This window comes from Onychomys torridus, chromosome 12 (assembly GCF_903995425.1).
Source record: "Onychomys torridus chromosome 12, mOncTor1.1, whole genome shotgun sequence".
NCBI lineage: Eukaryota > Metazoa > Chordata > Mammalia > Rodentia > Cricetidae > Onychomys > Onychomys torridus.
Window position 1 is genome coordinate 43165647 of NC_050454.1, and position 15719 is coordinate 43181365.

The following is a 15719-nucleotide window of genomic DNA, read 5'->3' on the forward strand; positions in this document are numbered from 1 at the left end:
TTCTTCACAGACTTGGAAAGAACAATACTCACTTCATATGGAAAAACAAAAGACCCAGGATAGCTAAAAGAATCCTGTATGATAAAGTAACCTCTGGAGGCATCACTATCCCTGACCTCAAGCTCTACTATAGCTCTATAGTAATAAAAAAAAGCCTGGTACTGGTATAAAAACCGACATATGGATCAATGGAATTGGATTGAAGACCCTGACATTAATCCACACCCATATGAACATCTGATTTTTGACAAAGAAGCCAAAATTATACAATGGAAAAAAGAAAGTATCTTCAGCAAATGGTGCTGGCATAACTGGATGTCAATACGTAAAAGATTACAAATAGATCCATATCTGTCACCATGCACAAAATTCAAATCCAAGTGGATCAAAGACCTCAATATAAATCCTATTACACTAAACTTAATAGAAGAGAAAGTAGGAAGTACTCTTGAATGCATTGGCACCAGAGATCACTTCCTAAATATAACACCAACAGCACAAACACTGAACACAACAATTAATAAATGGGACCTCTTGAAACTGAGAAGCTTATGCAGGGCAAAAGATACGGTCAATAAGATGAAAAGACAGCCTACAGAATGGGAAAAGGTCTTCACCAACCCCACATCTGACAGAGGATTGATCTCCACAGTATATAAAGAACTCAAGAAATTAGACATCAAAATACCAAACAATCCAATTACAAAATGGGCTAAAGAGCTAAACAGAGAATTCACAAAACAAGAAACACAAATGGCTGAAAGACATTTAAAGAAATGCTCAACATCCTTAGTCATCAGAGAAATGCAAATCAAAACGACTCTGAGATACCACCTTACACCTGTCAGAATGGCTATGATCAAAAACACTAATGATAGTCAATGTTGGAGAGGATGCGGAGCAAAGGGAACACTACTCCACTGTTGGTGGGAATGCAAACTTGTACAACCACTGTGGAAGTCAGTATGGTGGTTTCTCAGAAAACTGGGAATTGAACTACCTCAAGACCCAGCCATACCACTCTTGGGCATATACCCAAGGAATGCTCAATCATACCACAAATATACATGCTCAACTATGTTCATAGCAGCATTATTGTAATAGTCAGAATGTGGAAACAACCCAGATGCCCATCAACTGAAGAATGGATTAAGAAAATGTGGTACATATACACAACGGAGTACTATGCAGCAGAGAAAAACAATGACAGCATGAAATTCTCAGGCAAATGGATGGAACTAGAAAAAATTACCCTGAGTGAGGTAACCCAAACCCAGAAGGACAAACATGGTATGTATTCACTCATAAGTAGATTCTAGATAGAAAGCAAAGAACAATCAGACTGCAACCCACAGAACCATAAGGCTATATATATGACATGGAGGACCTTAGCATGACTGTTGCTTATAATAAGATCTGGTTTTACTCAATTACTGAGCAACCCTCAATGAAACATTACACTATTAAGGTAAGAATTTATACTGTATCAAGCTGATAATAGAAAAATAAATAAATACATTAATCTGAAAAATAAAAAAGAAAAGAAAAATTTGAACTATTAAAAACAAACAAACAGACAAACATACTTTGCTACAGCAAAAAGGGAAAACTAGGGGCTCATCATTCCTCTCCACATTCTATTCTTTCCCTTGTATTATATATTTTAAATTTCTTGTCAGTGGATTCTGCTGGAATATCCACTACAGATAAGCACCGGAGGGCTCCTGTTGCAAATCATCCTCTGGAGTGACACTTGGAGGGGACCCAATCTGGTGTTGGTGTGGGCCTGGGGTTCTGCTTATGTCTTTCCTCAGGACAATAAAATTCCTCATTGGGTTTCTCAGTGCTGAGGGTGCCCTATGGCTGCAGCTGAAGCCCAACATGGCAGAGACCTATTGGGCCTTCGTGAAAAACTCTCCCCTTCTGATGCCAATAGGGATTGAAAGCCCAATATGGCCAGCTTTGGCAAGCATTAATGTAAGCCTAGGAACTGCAGCCATTCGGTTGGATTCTCCAGAAGGTAATGTATGGTAACTGTTCTTTCAAGTATGTTTGAGAATGTGTTACCTAGACACCTTGGAGATTAAGGATAACCCTGAAGATCACTGACCTTCATTTATTAACAGTAGCATGCCAGCTAAGCATTTTTCATTCTCACAATCCCATTCAAGCTGGAGTAGTACCTACTTCTCAGGAGTGGCTCTGTGCAACATTTTTTTGGCCTCCTGAAATTCATTTAGCCTCCTTTGAAGATACCTTAAAATTTGTGAGTCTGAATGTAGTCATTATGAGACCATTAGTTCTGTTCCTTGTGAGCTGCCTGTTTTTTCTTTATGGTTGTTCTTTTGCAGAGCTGCCAGCTTGGGTCGTGCTGGGATCAAGAATAATGGGCCTCAGCAGTTCGTGTTCCTGGAGTTGCGTCCATGCCAATGGATACCCACAAGAGAATTTGACATGGTTGCTGCTGTTGTTGCTGTTATAACAGTGGTGACCACTGCTACTACTGTTTCTGGGATTGCCATTTCATAACTGGTTACCATAGCTAGCACAGTGGAGACCTTGGCAGCAGAAGTAGCTACCACAGTTAGTTAATCTTTTATTCTATTGGGCTTGACAATTTTAAATCAGTAGTTATATACATTTCAATTGACTTTGAAAGCTATAAATTTACAAACTCAAGTTCCATTTGCTTTTGGGATACCATCTTACAAGGACTCCAACTTGCAATAAGGCTTGTTAAGGAAGGGAATGGCTCAGTTGCCTTTAGCCTACCAGCTATGGGTGGGTTAAGACTTCTGTTGGTCTTTTCTGTGTTGAACACACAGATTGCAAGCCCAGTGCCACTTAGAGATCTTTGGCAACAGTTAACTCTGCAACTCTCACACGATTGAGCCTGTATGATAATGAGTATTCAGAGACAGGTTATTCCTGGGGGGCGCTCACCAACCTAAGACAAAATGCCTGTGTGGCCTGGACAGGTGTCTCCATGACGGGTAAGGTGACCTGCTGATGTCCCATGCACCTAAATCAGAAGCTTATTTTTTAGTAAAAGGGGGGGACCTGTAGGGCCCTGGCCCCCCGTTTTGGGTAACTGTTGTATTGCTTGCTGCCCTTGACCTTGATATCCTCCCTATGCTAATTTCCCACAAGATTCCACCCTCCTGAATGCTTAAGGGAAGCTCCTTGTCTGTGTATCCAGCATATTGGGGTTAACTGCTTAGACGCAAGATTGTAAAACATCAGAAGCATGGTTGGGGATTTAGCTCAGTGATAGAGTGCTTGCCTAGCAAGCGCAAGGCCCGGGGTTCGATCCTAGGCTCAAAAAAAACAAAAAACAAACAAACAACAAACATCAGAAGTGAACTTCTGCCATCCAGGGCTCCCCCATTGTACTGTCAGCTTGTATTTAAGGCCTCCTCCCTCTTCCAATAAATGGCATTCAGTGTTGGAAAAAAAAAGAAGAGGGGGTCAAGAACATGATGGGGAAACCCACAGAGATAGCTGACCAGTGCTAGGTGGAGCTCACTGACTCTAGACTGACAGCTCGGGAACCTACATGAGACCGAACTAGGCCCGCTGAATGTGGGTGACAGTTGTGTGGCTTGAGCTGTTTGTGGGGTCCCTGGCAGCAGGGCCAGGACTTATCCTAGGTGCATGAACTAGCTTTTTGGAGCCCATTCCCTGTGGTGGGATACCTTGCTCAGCCTTGATACAATGGGGAGGGGCTAGGCTCTCCTTCAACTTGGTATGCCAGACTTTGTTGACTACCACGGGAGGCCTTACCCACTCTGAGGAGTGGATGGGGGCAGAGTGGGAGGGAGGTGAGGAGGCAGGAGAAGGGGAGTGAGGGGGAACATATTTAATTAAAAAACATATATTCATGTTCTCTGCAAATGTTGTTTGAATAAAATCACATTTCATACATTAGAAGCCTATAACGTGACTAACATAAAAGGAAACAATTTGGGGGGGGTTAAGCATAAAATTGGCAGTTCTTTTCTCTCTTCTCTCCTCTCTGCTCTCTTGCTTGGTATGTGTGTGTGTGTGTGTGTGTGTGTGTGTGTGTGTGTGTGTGTGTGTGTGTATGTGTGTGTGTGTGCGCACACATGCTGTGGACATCTACCTTTATTCCCTCCTCCCTCCCTTCCTTCCTCCCTTCCTCCCTCCATCCCTTCCTCGCTTCCTGCCTCTCTCCCTCCCTTCCTCCCTCCATCCCTTCCTCCCTTCCTCCCTCCATCCCTTCATCCCTCTGTCCCTCCTTCCCTCCCTTTTTTCCTTCCTTCCTTTCTGACAGGGTCTCCTTGGCCAGGAGCTCACCAAGGCTAGGTTGGCTATCCAGCAAGCCTCAGGGATCTTCCAGCCTCTGCCTCCTCACTGCTGGGATTACAAACTAAATCACCACATTGTCTTAAAAAGAAAAAGAAAAAAGAAAAAGCTTGGGTTCACAAGGTCGTTTTGTTTGCAATGTAAACTTACTGAATGAAACATCTTCCTGGCCCCTCATCATTATCTTACGTCTAACAGTCAATGAAACACATAGTAAAACTGAATGCAGAGGAAGATACACATTCTCTCACATAATCTGGCTTCAAGGGTAAAACAGCTCTATAGTTAAAAGGTCACTGGGGGACTGGAGAGATGGTTCAGTGGTTAAGAGCACCAGCTGCTCTTCTAGAGAACCCAGGATCAATCTCCAGCACACACATGGCAGCTAAGAACTGTCTGAAAGTCCAATTCCAGGGGATCTGACACTCTCTTCTGTCCTTAGAATGTATGGTCTGTGCCTGGTGCATAGATGTACAAGCAAACAATAACACCCATACAATAAAATAAAAATATGTAAAATCTCAATAAATGAATAAATGAATGAATAAAGTGCTTAAACACACACACAACAAACAAAGAAGATGACTGGACCAAGTTGAAATGCTAAATTATGTCCCAAGTTTAACTATTTATCAACCCTTGCCTGTGAGGTGAACCATTTAATGCCTTTGGAATCATGTATCCTCTTCTGTAAAGTAAAGATAATTAAGCCTATTCTGCTGGGACGATAAAATGTAATAGTATATTTGAATGCAACTTTAAACCCGCCAAACAGGATCTTTTGCAAGATCCTATGAAGGTCCTCAGGGCTTCACAGGTAGTGTAATTCTAAATTCTTCTGGCGTTATACAGTTACTTTGTATCCAGGGCAGGGGTAGTGTTCCCTTTTATGTGGTGGGGATCTGATACTACTTTTGTATGCCTCAGATAAACAAAAACCCATTCTCTCAGAAAGCACAGACTTCCTTACCTTTCAATTGGAGTTTTACATATTTATGTACTGCAACAGATTTGTTGTTTCCAGAGAAACATCCCATCCCTGTATGTGATGCCGGCATCAACAGGAGCTTCCTTAGTCTTGGCAGTACTGCTTATTTACAATTTAAAACCAGTGTGGCATGCTTTTAAAAGAATACAGCAATTTTCACAGTTTTTTCTCTGTGTCCCCAGGCCACATGGTAGCAGTAATGTTCAGTAAGAGTTTGTATTTACTTTTAATGCGGAAAATAGTCTAGAAGGAAGAATAATTTGCATAGAATTGAGCTTCGTCTTGGTAAATTTCTTTTAGACAAATTTTGGCCAACCTTTAACCCTTCATTCGAAGGCCTTTCCTAGGATTACAACCATAAAATAAAAATTGATGTCCTGTAATATTTCATAAAATTGATGGTGACAGTTTGAACCAAATCAGGAACTAAGGAAGAGCGAGACACAGACGAATTTCAGAGAAAATGGTTCTTCGACCACATAAATTCTGGGCGTCTCTCGTCAAAATAGAAACCCTCGAGAACATACAACCGACACTAAGTTATAAAAGGTGACAGAGAAGGCACCACTGCCTTTACTTCAACCAGAATGATCAAGATTGAAGGGTCCTTGGCTTGTCCAACACAGCTGCCTGGACTCCAAAGAAGAACCAAGTGATGCTTGAGTTATCAGTGCTGTGTAGCAGGGGCTGAGCTGGAGACTCTGCAGGCAGAGCGTGGACAGGACCACTTTTCAAACCTGTAGTTTATTACTGTAAACATTTAAGAAAAGCCTCAAGAAGATGTAGCTAACTCATTCTCTGTTGTTCTTTGAAACTTGCTTTTGAAGGTAAGGCTAGTCTCTTCAGAAGTAAATAATACAGTGCTCGGAAATCTTGCTTACAAGGCTAACTAGAAAACCAAGTTATGCGTTATATATTTTATAAAGTTTTAATAATGTCTCAAAAATCAAAGTATTAGCAGAGGAAAACATAAAATGCTGCAAGGTCATTTTAGATATAAAATAGAAATTTAAATATAAAATGCTGACATGTAAACCTTGACTGTTTTAATGTATATGTACTAATCTCCATTTACATGAAATAATCCCTACAGCTTTTATTCTATTAATTCTCAGTATGAGTGTGTGTACACTAATACATTATTTACAAGATAAAAAGTAATAAACAAACAAGCTTAATTATAGGCAGAGACTTCTGGGTAAAGCAGAAAGTTATATATTTGTAAAAGAAGTATATTGGGAACTCCTTATTTTATTGAAACATTTTATTTACTATTGTTTAAAATTATTTCCAAGCAGATGAAATATTGTAGCCTCATATTCTTATTTCGAAAAAATTAGAATAACTACAGAATTGTCAGCTATATATTGGACAATGTCATTTAAATCTATCTATCTATCTATCTATCTATCTATCTATCTATCTATCTATCTATCTATCTGAATGATGTAAAGGCTTTAGAATACTAAAGTGGGTTATTGAGAGAGTTTATGAAGTTTTCTTCTCTTGAGGTTTTGTTATATAACAGAACTGAACTGGCCATCTGGCTTGGAGATGGTAGGCACAGAAGATTGTGTGACTAAGATTCTGGTTTTTTTCTCTTAATCTTATGAACGAGTTTGAGAGAACTGAAATGCCAGAGACAGTCACCACTGCAGAGAGAAAAAGAGAAAAAATCGAGGAGGTTTCTAGGAAATCACTCCCACCTTAGACCAGCTGTGGCAGAGTCAGTGATGTGGCTGCTTGTCAGTTTCCCTTTGTGTAGAGCTCAGTGTTTCATTCTGTCTCCTGACACTAAGATCAGAAGACCCAGTCCTTCACTGCGGGAACTCTCCGGCCTAACTGCCAAGAAGGGGTACACAAATAAATACAATATAAACAGTACAACATAGATGCTCATGAGCGGTTCACAGACAGGAAGGAGGCTGATGAAGAGAGTGCTCGGGGAAGGGGAGAAAAAGGACATCATAGTTCCGGCAAATGCCTAAGAATTTGGCATGATGGGCAACAGGTCTGAGTGAGGGATGGAGAGGGCCCTACAGGGCAGAGGAACAGTGTGTTTGAAATACACTCGACAGGCAGGCAAGGTACTATAGCTAAATATTGTAAGCACAGGTCAGCACTAATCTTAAAATTAATTTTGTGGTGATATGGGAAATGATCCATGGGGGCAAGGCACAATTCAGGGAGGTGACTGGGAAAGGCAGTAAAAGAGTCCAGGGTTGCTGGGTGGTGGTGGTGCACACCTTTAATGCCAGCACTTGGGAGGCAGATGCAGGGGAATCTCTGAGTCTGAGGCCAACCTGTTCTACAAAGCGAGTACCCTGACAGCCAAGGCTGTCACACAGAAAAACTCTGTCATGTAAGAAAAAAAAAAAAAAAAAACAAAAACCAAAAAACCAAGAGTCTTAAATTCAGTAATGAGTGCTCAGAAGAGTAGAGTAGATTCAAGGGGCACAGAGGTAGACCGGTGGACTTGAATTAAGGAATGTGGGAAGGAAGAAATCTGGGAGTCTCCCTGAGGAGACACAAGTGATTTATATGCTTAAAAGAGTCAAGAAAGTATAATTGTGAACCTATAGACTATGCTTAGGGATCTTTATTTTGATTTCCAGTTGTTTCAGCTGAATCTTAAAGAGGTTTGTGATAGATACACAGAAGATGGAACACTTTACTCAAATGTTAGTTCTGTCCCATTGGTGCTACTGGTATATAACTCCCTGTCACAACACTAATTGACACTGTGGGACTAGTAATGGCACTGTTGGAAGGGGGGACTTACTCTCTCCTGAATTGTCTTGCTTTTTGTACTACACCCTGCTACATTTTTACCTTCTCTTAGTCTTTCCTCTTAAGCTAAAAAAAGGGAGTCAAGTTTAATGTCAAGACTTTTAGCTGATGCTAAATTACATGAATGAAATTAGCAGAAGTACTATGTTTATCTGATAGATTCTTTCTTATTATGGTTTGCTGTCGGTGGTATCATTTTTCCATTAATAACAGTGGTAGAAATTTTATTTTTTATTTCTATATCAAAAGATTACCAAGTTTAAGGAGAAATGAAGAAGAACCAATGAAAGACCCAGACATGAAAACTATAATGCAGTTTGTATCAGCATTTGGGACATCTTCATCAGAAGTATACAGTTAAAAATAGACATAGTGTTTTGTGCCTGTAATCTCAGCATTTGGAAGGTCGAGACAGGGGACTGCTGTGAGTTGCAGCCAGCCAGGGCTCATCCTCATATACAGAATACCTAATATTTGCCATTTTATTTGGGGTTAGCTGATATATATATATATATATATATATATATATATATATATATATATATATATATATTTTAATGAGAGGGTCTCAAGAGAGCTTTCTCTCATAGATGGGCTTTAGAGCATCCTCATTATTTGAAATCACCTGCAACTATATGAATCTGATCCCCCCCACCCGAAAGAGAAACAGCAGTTGTTTGTGTCTTTGATTTTTTATTTTTTTTTGAATTTTTGCTTTTTGATTCTTTTTCTTTTCTTTTTCTTTTCTTTCTTTCTTTCTTTTTTTTTTTTCAGAGCTGAGGACCGAACCCAGGGCCTTCTGCTAGCAAGCCCTCTACCACTGAGCTAAATCCCCAACCCTGCTTTTTGATTCTTAAGGATGGAGTAAAAGAGAAAAAGAAAGGTAGAAGTGAATGGAGAAGCCGGCTACAGACAATAGCCAATGGGGCATGGAAAAGCATCCCTTCAAGTGTAGAAAGTGGGTCAGGATGGTGCCATTTCAGCTGGAGAGGGAAGAGATGAATCTCAGAGCCTGTGGGAGAAACCGCCAAGGGTTACCGTTCTTAACTATCATTAAGCAGTCCAAGGAGGCAAGGTTTCATGGGGTGGTGGGAGTGTAAGCCAGACGGTGGTGGGAAAGAAATTAATAGAGGGGAGATGGTGAGACAAGTGTGAATTAATTTCCCTCATCCAAAGCTGGCTGTCAAAGAGAAGACTGTCTAGGATTGTAGCTGAGGGGCTCAGTATCCTGTGAAGCTTCTCTGCTTGTCTGAGTGGTTTAAACGTGGGAGCGATCCCATGTTAATAATACACTTACACGATGGGATCACTGAATATCGAAGAGGTTAACGTTTGGAGGGGTGAAGCAAGGTTATTGTAGGACTCAGAACACAGAGGGAGGGGAGCTAGACAGTAGGCTTCAGGGGAAGGAGAATAGCTTAGCAGATAAACCCACAGGAGTTGGAAGTGGTGAGGGAGATGGATGCCTGAGGGCTTCTCAGTCCCCTAAATTCAGAGTACAGTAGAGTCCGGCTGACAGTGAAGGAGACGCAAGCAAAGCAGCTGCTGCGTTCTCAACCAACCAAATCTCTGTGGAGCCCACAGGCCAGCTGCTAAGCAGCACCGGGGAGAGCCAACCAAGGGTGAGAAAAACCTGAAGGGCTTAGGGAGGAACGACTTTAGAAGTGGAGACTTTGTGGAGCCTCGATCACAGTAATTTATACCAATGACCCGTGCAGACGTGAGCCTGGGTATGTAGCATGCTGGCCAACGCACAGGTCCATGCCTGAAGGTTTCTAACACGTGCCTTTCTCATTGTTCCTAGCCATGGTAGCTCTTTTTCTTCCAAATGCCCGAAATGCTACCCATACTACTTGCTAAAGGAATCTGCTCTCCAATTGTCCCCCTCATTATTTATTTTATTTGAAAGTCAATTTTTCTTTCTGTTGTAGTTTAATTTCGGCATTAACGGCTCCCATTTTAAAAACCAAACCTCCATGGCTCCCTCCAGCTACCTTTAATCTTCCCTTTGAAAACGCCTCAAAGATTTGCGCTATATATAGTATTCACTTTTCACCACCACATCTTTTCTTTCCTCTTATTATTTTAAATGACATGCTTCAAAATTATGCATACAATTTTATTTAGGGGTTTGAATAGGTAACTGTGTGCCTACAATTCAAAGGCATTAAGTGTTGCTCGGGGGTAGAATGCTTGCCTAGCAAGTACAAGACCCTGGACAGGTTCACTCCCCAGAACTGAAAATAAAACAAAACAGAAGAAACCAAAGGCCCCTTTTCCCAGAGGCTCATATTCATTATGCTCTACCCCAAACTTTCTCTCCCTACAAGCAACTGCTGCTGCTGCTTGATTTTCAGGCAAGTTTTCATACATAACCTTATTTTTCTTTGTTAATCAGTAATAAGCCATCAAGCCTGATTTTTTTTTTTATTCATGTTGAATGTACTTGGAAGATCTTTTCGTTATAATACATGGAAAGCTACCTTAATAATTTTAACGGTTGGAATGTTTTTCACCGAATGGATATTCATAGTTTATTTTGCTTATTAAATGGATAGATATTTATGTTTTTCAGTTGTTTGCTTAACTTTGAACATATATTCATTTACATAAATATAACTGTGTGCCAAAGAAAAGTTCCAGGAATTAGAACCACTGGGTTTATAATTTTTTTTGTTCACTGTTATGAATCAATATTTAATTATCATTATCATTTTGACTGAAATGACTCATATGAATATTGCTGTAAGGGCTGCAAGTGGAAGGGGGAGAGAGAGGGATGGAAATGATGTAAACACAGTATTCATATATGAAATTCTAAAAATGTAAGTAAAATAAAGAGTGCCTGAGTGTGAGAATTTTTTTCAAGCCTAGTCTCCCCGTGTACCCTAGCTGCTCTCTATGGGTTAGGCTTGACCCCAAAGCAATCCTGTCTCAGCTGAGATACAGTTTCGATCTCAAATGTCCCCCAAGGCCTTATCTGTATGTTGAGGGCTATTAAGAGGTGACATGACCTTGAGGAGGTTGGCAGAGTAGTAATTAGGTCATTAACTGTGTGCTCTTCCTTGAATGGGATCCATCTTTCCCTCTCTGCTCCTGTCCTCAGTGACGTACTGATCCATCACAGGCCCAAAGCAACAGGGCCCAGCTATCATGGGCGGAAACCTCTGACATTTGATGTTCTTAGGAATTTTGATACAGTCATAGAAAGTTGACTAGCCTGAAGACCATTTAAATTCTAAAATAATTCTTCATCCCCACATCACTGAAGGCTTCAGCAGCCTGGACATAGTTAATAAGACCTTCTTCTTACAGCACTTTTTTTCTTTGGATGTCTCTCTCTGGTCATCTCACTCATTTCTGCAAGTCTCCCGACTCCTCTGATTCCTATGCCTTAACTTCCTTTCCTTGTTCCTACCATCTTCAATAGTTGTGATCTGGACTGTTCTAGATTGTCTGATTCTCTGAATGCATTGACTTCTGTATTTCTTTTTTTTCAAAAAATCCTATTGTTTTGAATGTCATTTACGAACGGATGACTCACACTTCCATCTCCAACTCTCCTCCCCTGAGTTCTGACCCAACAACCCCAATGAAACCTCTGTACAGACGTCTAATAAGCTGCACGGAACCTACTTGTCCCTGGCAGTCAGTCTCCCATGCTGCTCAGGGATAACTACAGTCTCCTAGATGCTCCACACATAAATCTAGGCATGAACTGTGTATGGTTCCTCTTCCTCCATCACCAACCACATCTACCCATTAAGTCTTGCCTCTCTTACCTCCAAATACATTCCACACCTCACCGTATCTCACCACTTTCTGTTGTCATCCTTTGTTAAAGACTATGATAAACAACTCTACTGTTTTCTAACAACTTCCTCGCAGGTTCTCTCTTTCAACAGATGAGCTTAGTGTCATGGCAAGGGTATCATGGTAAAGCATGTTATTTCTTCCCACATCCACCGAAACAAAGAAAAATTCCACACTGTGCATTAAAAGGCCACAAATAAGAGCTGATGGAAGAAAAGATCGTGAAGGAGCTGGGGAGGTTGTTGGATTCATACAGTCTCCGCTCTCAAATACTCAGGTGTACTTGTTGGTGTCATTTTGGCTTACTTATATTCCTCTCTCGGCTCTGAAACATTTCTTGTTACAATTTCAAGTGGATGGCTCATTTCTGTTAGAGCACAAGGACTAAGGCTCTATGTGGGTCTGTTGGATGACTACAGATACCTCCTTGGGGATCACAAGATCTGGTGTCATCACATTTTCTTTGCTCAAAAGGCATCCCTCCTACTTACAAAATTAGTGATGAGTAAAAAAAAATCCTGCCATGGATTTAAAAACAGTATGTTCAGGGACTGGAGAGATGGATCAGCAGTTAAGAGCACTAGCTGCTCTTCCAGAGGATTTAAGGTTCAATTCCTAACACCTACCTATATGGCAGCTCACAACCGTGGGTCAATCCAGTCCCAGAGGATCCGACACTCTCTTCTGGTTTCTGTGGGTACTGCATGCACATTATGAACAGATACCCATGTACATAAAATCAATGAAAAAAAATCATGTCCACATTGTTTTACATTGCCTATTTAGTAGTAATATACTAGAAAATGTCCTCCAAACATCCTTGAAACTGTTCCAGTAATGGCTCATCATTTCAAAGGGGACCATCTTTACTAGAAGAGCACTCTGGATGTCTTCTTACTTTTAATGAAGACGTTATGATTTTAGAAGCCTATGAAAAACTACATGTGCCAAACTTCAAGTGAAAACAAAACATCTCCTTACAGAAATGTGCTGTTATAACCAGCAGTTCTGTGATAGTATTTATAAGAGCAATGTATTCAAGAACTTTAGAAAAAGCAGATGAGTGTTTTTATTTACTTGATGGAATTGAAAGAAACTTTTCAATGTACCGCACAGAGGCTGCCCCAGAAGGCAAGGGGCAAACATGGCGTTGTTCCTTGTACCTTCATCCTTATAAGCAAAGCCCTTGGCTTACTGTTGGAGGGGAACACGTTTTTAGTAGAACACAACCATTAGTGCCGCAATAAGCCCAAGTGGATGAAGCTTGAACAAATGTCATATATTGACTAAGGATTGCATGGGAAAATTTCCTAAAATTTCTTCAATAAAAATGAGGAAGTTATTTGGTGCATACGGAAACTCCTGACTAATACCAGACAGATACAACATTTGTCCTGCAACATCTCAGTTCTCTGAAGAACACCTTCCACAAAGATGGGTAGACCACTTTTGAGTGAACTCAGTGAATAGCAATTTTCCTTACAGAACTGACCTTGAACAGGTTTGACTGGGATGAACAGAGACAAGAGCTATTTCATCTTATGAGAAAACGGGTAGTGGTGATATTAGAATTTGCTTTGAAGTTCACAGAGTCGGGAGAGAGAAGAGGAGCAATTGTAAGCCATAGATAAGGGCTGTTTCCTCTGTCTCCTTCAGCTGTGTGGGATGGGATTGTCATTCCTTCAGTGGAAGACAGCCAAGTTCAGTCTGTCTCCCCATATAAGGACATATAGAGCAGATAAAATGTAAATATTCCTACATTGTTGATCACCCAATCTAAGTTCACAGATGTATATGTAAATGGAATAGAAACAAAAATCATTTGAAAGAATATGATTGTTGTTGTTATTATTGGTCTGGGGACTGGTAGCATCTACAATGCTGTTAAATGACAATTACCTTGGTACTCCAGAAAAACAGAGTGCTGAGAAGGCTACCTGCTTAGGTCACCTTAAATGGTCACATGTCATTTTGTATTTCCATCAGTGAGGTGCTTAGGAGCTACTTAGCTACAGGAAAAAAAAAAAAAAAAGACGAAGTCTCTATCTCACTGTTTTCCTTAAGTGTGTGGCAGTACATGACCATCGGGTACCTAGTGAACAAACCAAATTCGACACTAAAGGCAGCCCAAACGCCAGCCTCTGTGCCCATGTATGCTCCGCATCATCCCTCCATTTCGTTCCTTAACTTTTGGCACGCAGCTACGGTTCTTTCATCCCCTTTAGGGTGTGAGCGCCCGAAACAGGAGCATGGCCCTTCCTTCTGCCACCCCCTCCTTTTCTTTGCCTATTGGTCTCTGTAAAGACTGAAGGGGCCAAACAAGCCTTCCTTGGACAAGCTCCCACAGCAGCTGGGGACTCTGTGGAGGCGAGGTGAGAGGGTCTGTTTGGCGTTTTACCTCATCAACTCCGACCCACGGAAAGTCAAGTTGGAAAACTACCCATGATTTCTGGTCTATACCCTTCCGAACTCCTACACAGACCCTATCATTGTTTTCTGTTTGTCTCCAGATAAGACCAAGTGATGGATTCGATGACACTCCTGACCTCTAGTTGGATTTCAGTACACCCTAGCCTCTATCCTTGGCAGGCTCACCCGGTGCCCGCACTCTCAGGGGTGTTGGCATCACCGTTTGACCTCTCTCCAGGGTCTGGGGCCAGATCCCTCCACGCACCGGAGACCACCTGCTCCACCCAGGACCGTGCCTGCTCCTCAAAGTTAGCCCTAGGGAAGCAGAGGCTGAGGGGAGACGGGAAAGGGCGAGCTTCAGTTCTGCGCGGTTCCATCAAAGTAGCAGGGGGAAGGAATTGTCACCATCACCACCCCCCCCAGTCTCCCAGCCCCTACCCTAGCGCTTGCCAGGCTGGGGCTGCGCCACCTTTCCCACCCGCGCGCCGCCGCCCCGCAGTCCCTAGCCTGCTGCGCGCTCTCTGGGCAGATCCAGGTACTCACCTTAGCGAAGCTCGGGGGCTCTGGTCCCCAGCCAGCGGCGATCGTGCCAGGGTGACAGCGGCGCGTCCCGGCTGCTCCTGGGCGGCGAGCTGATTGCGCGCTGCAGCTTGGGGCGCAGCTCCAGGGCGGGTTCCAGACGCCAGCTCGCCCGAGGGCTGACGCCCGGGGGCTCCCCTCAGCACCCCGCTCTTCCAGCTTCTTCCACTTTTCCACCTCCCAGTCTCTTCTTTCGTCCCCTCCCTTCCCTTGGACTGACGCTTGGGGAAGGGAAAGGGGGAGGGATAAAGTCCCGTCCCCTTACCTCCCCTGATACCTTGGAGATTATCTGTTCGTGGAATCTGGAAATGACGCGAACCACCTTTCTGTGAACAGCTTCAAGCAAACGATCTTGTTTCCCTAACTTTTCATCGTTGGACGGACTCCTTAAAACGTCTTTGGAAGACTAGAAATAAAGTGAGGCTCAGATGAGGGGTACATATAGGCGTTTGAGGTAACAGTCATGGAGAGTGCCTTTATAGTCCTAATAGTTACTGGGTGGCTCCACAATTTCACCAAGCAGGCATTTCTCGAAAAGGAACTGGAGTTGGGGGCAAAGGAAGGAGGAAGGGAGGAGAGGCACTGAATTCAAGGTTTATTCTGCTTCTTCCTCGTCACGTGGTTTATGCCAGAGGTGTCTTGGAATACGGCTCAGGCTCTACTGCTTTTGCTGGGATGTGACCTTGAGAGGATATTTGACCTTTGCTGTCGCTATTCTGTTTGGTTTTCCTTCCAGACTTGTGTTTCATGATTCCTGTAAACAGGGGCTTCATCAGCCTACCAGGAATTACCAAAATCTGTTTTGACTGACCTT

The 15719-nt window shown here is 42.2% G+C and overlaps 1 protein-coding gene across 2 annotated transcripts in view; it reads right to left on the reverse strand.

Moving 5' to 3' along the window:
• The window catches only part of Htr1f (5-hydroxytryptamine receptor 1F), a 138917-nt gene extending 123466 nt beyond the window's left edge, over positions 1-15451 (reverse strand). For both annotated transcript variants that reach the window (XM_036203765.1, XM_036203763.1), the window contains exon 1: positions 14870-15451. The gene's annotated coding sequence lies outside the window, so the exon portion shown is untranslated. The remainder of the gene's footprint in view (positions 1-14869) is intronic.
• Between the last annotated feature and the right edge of the window lie 268 nt (positions 15452-15719).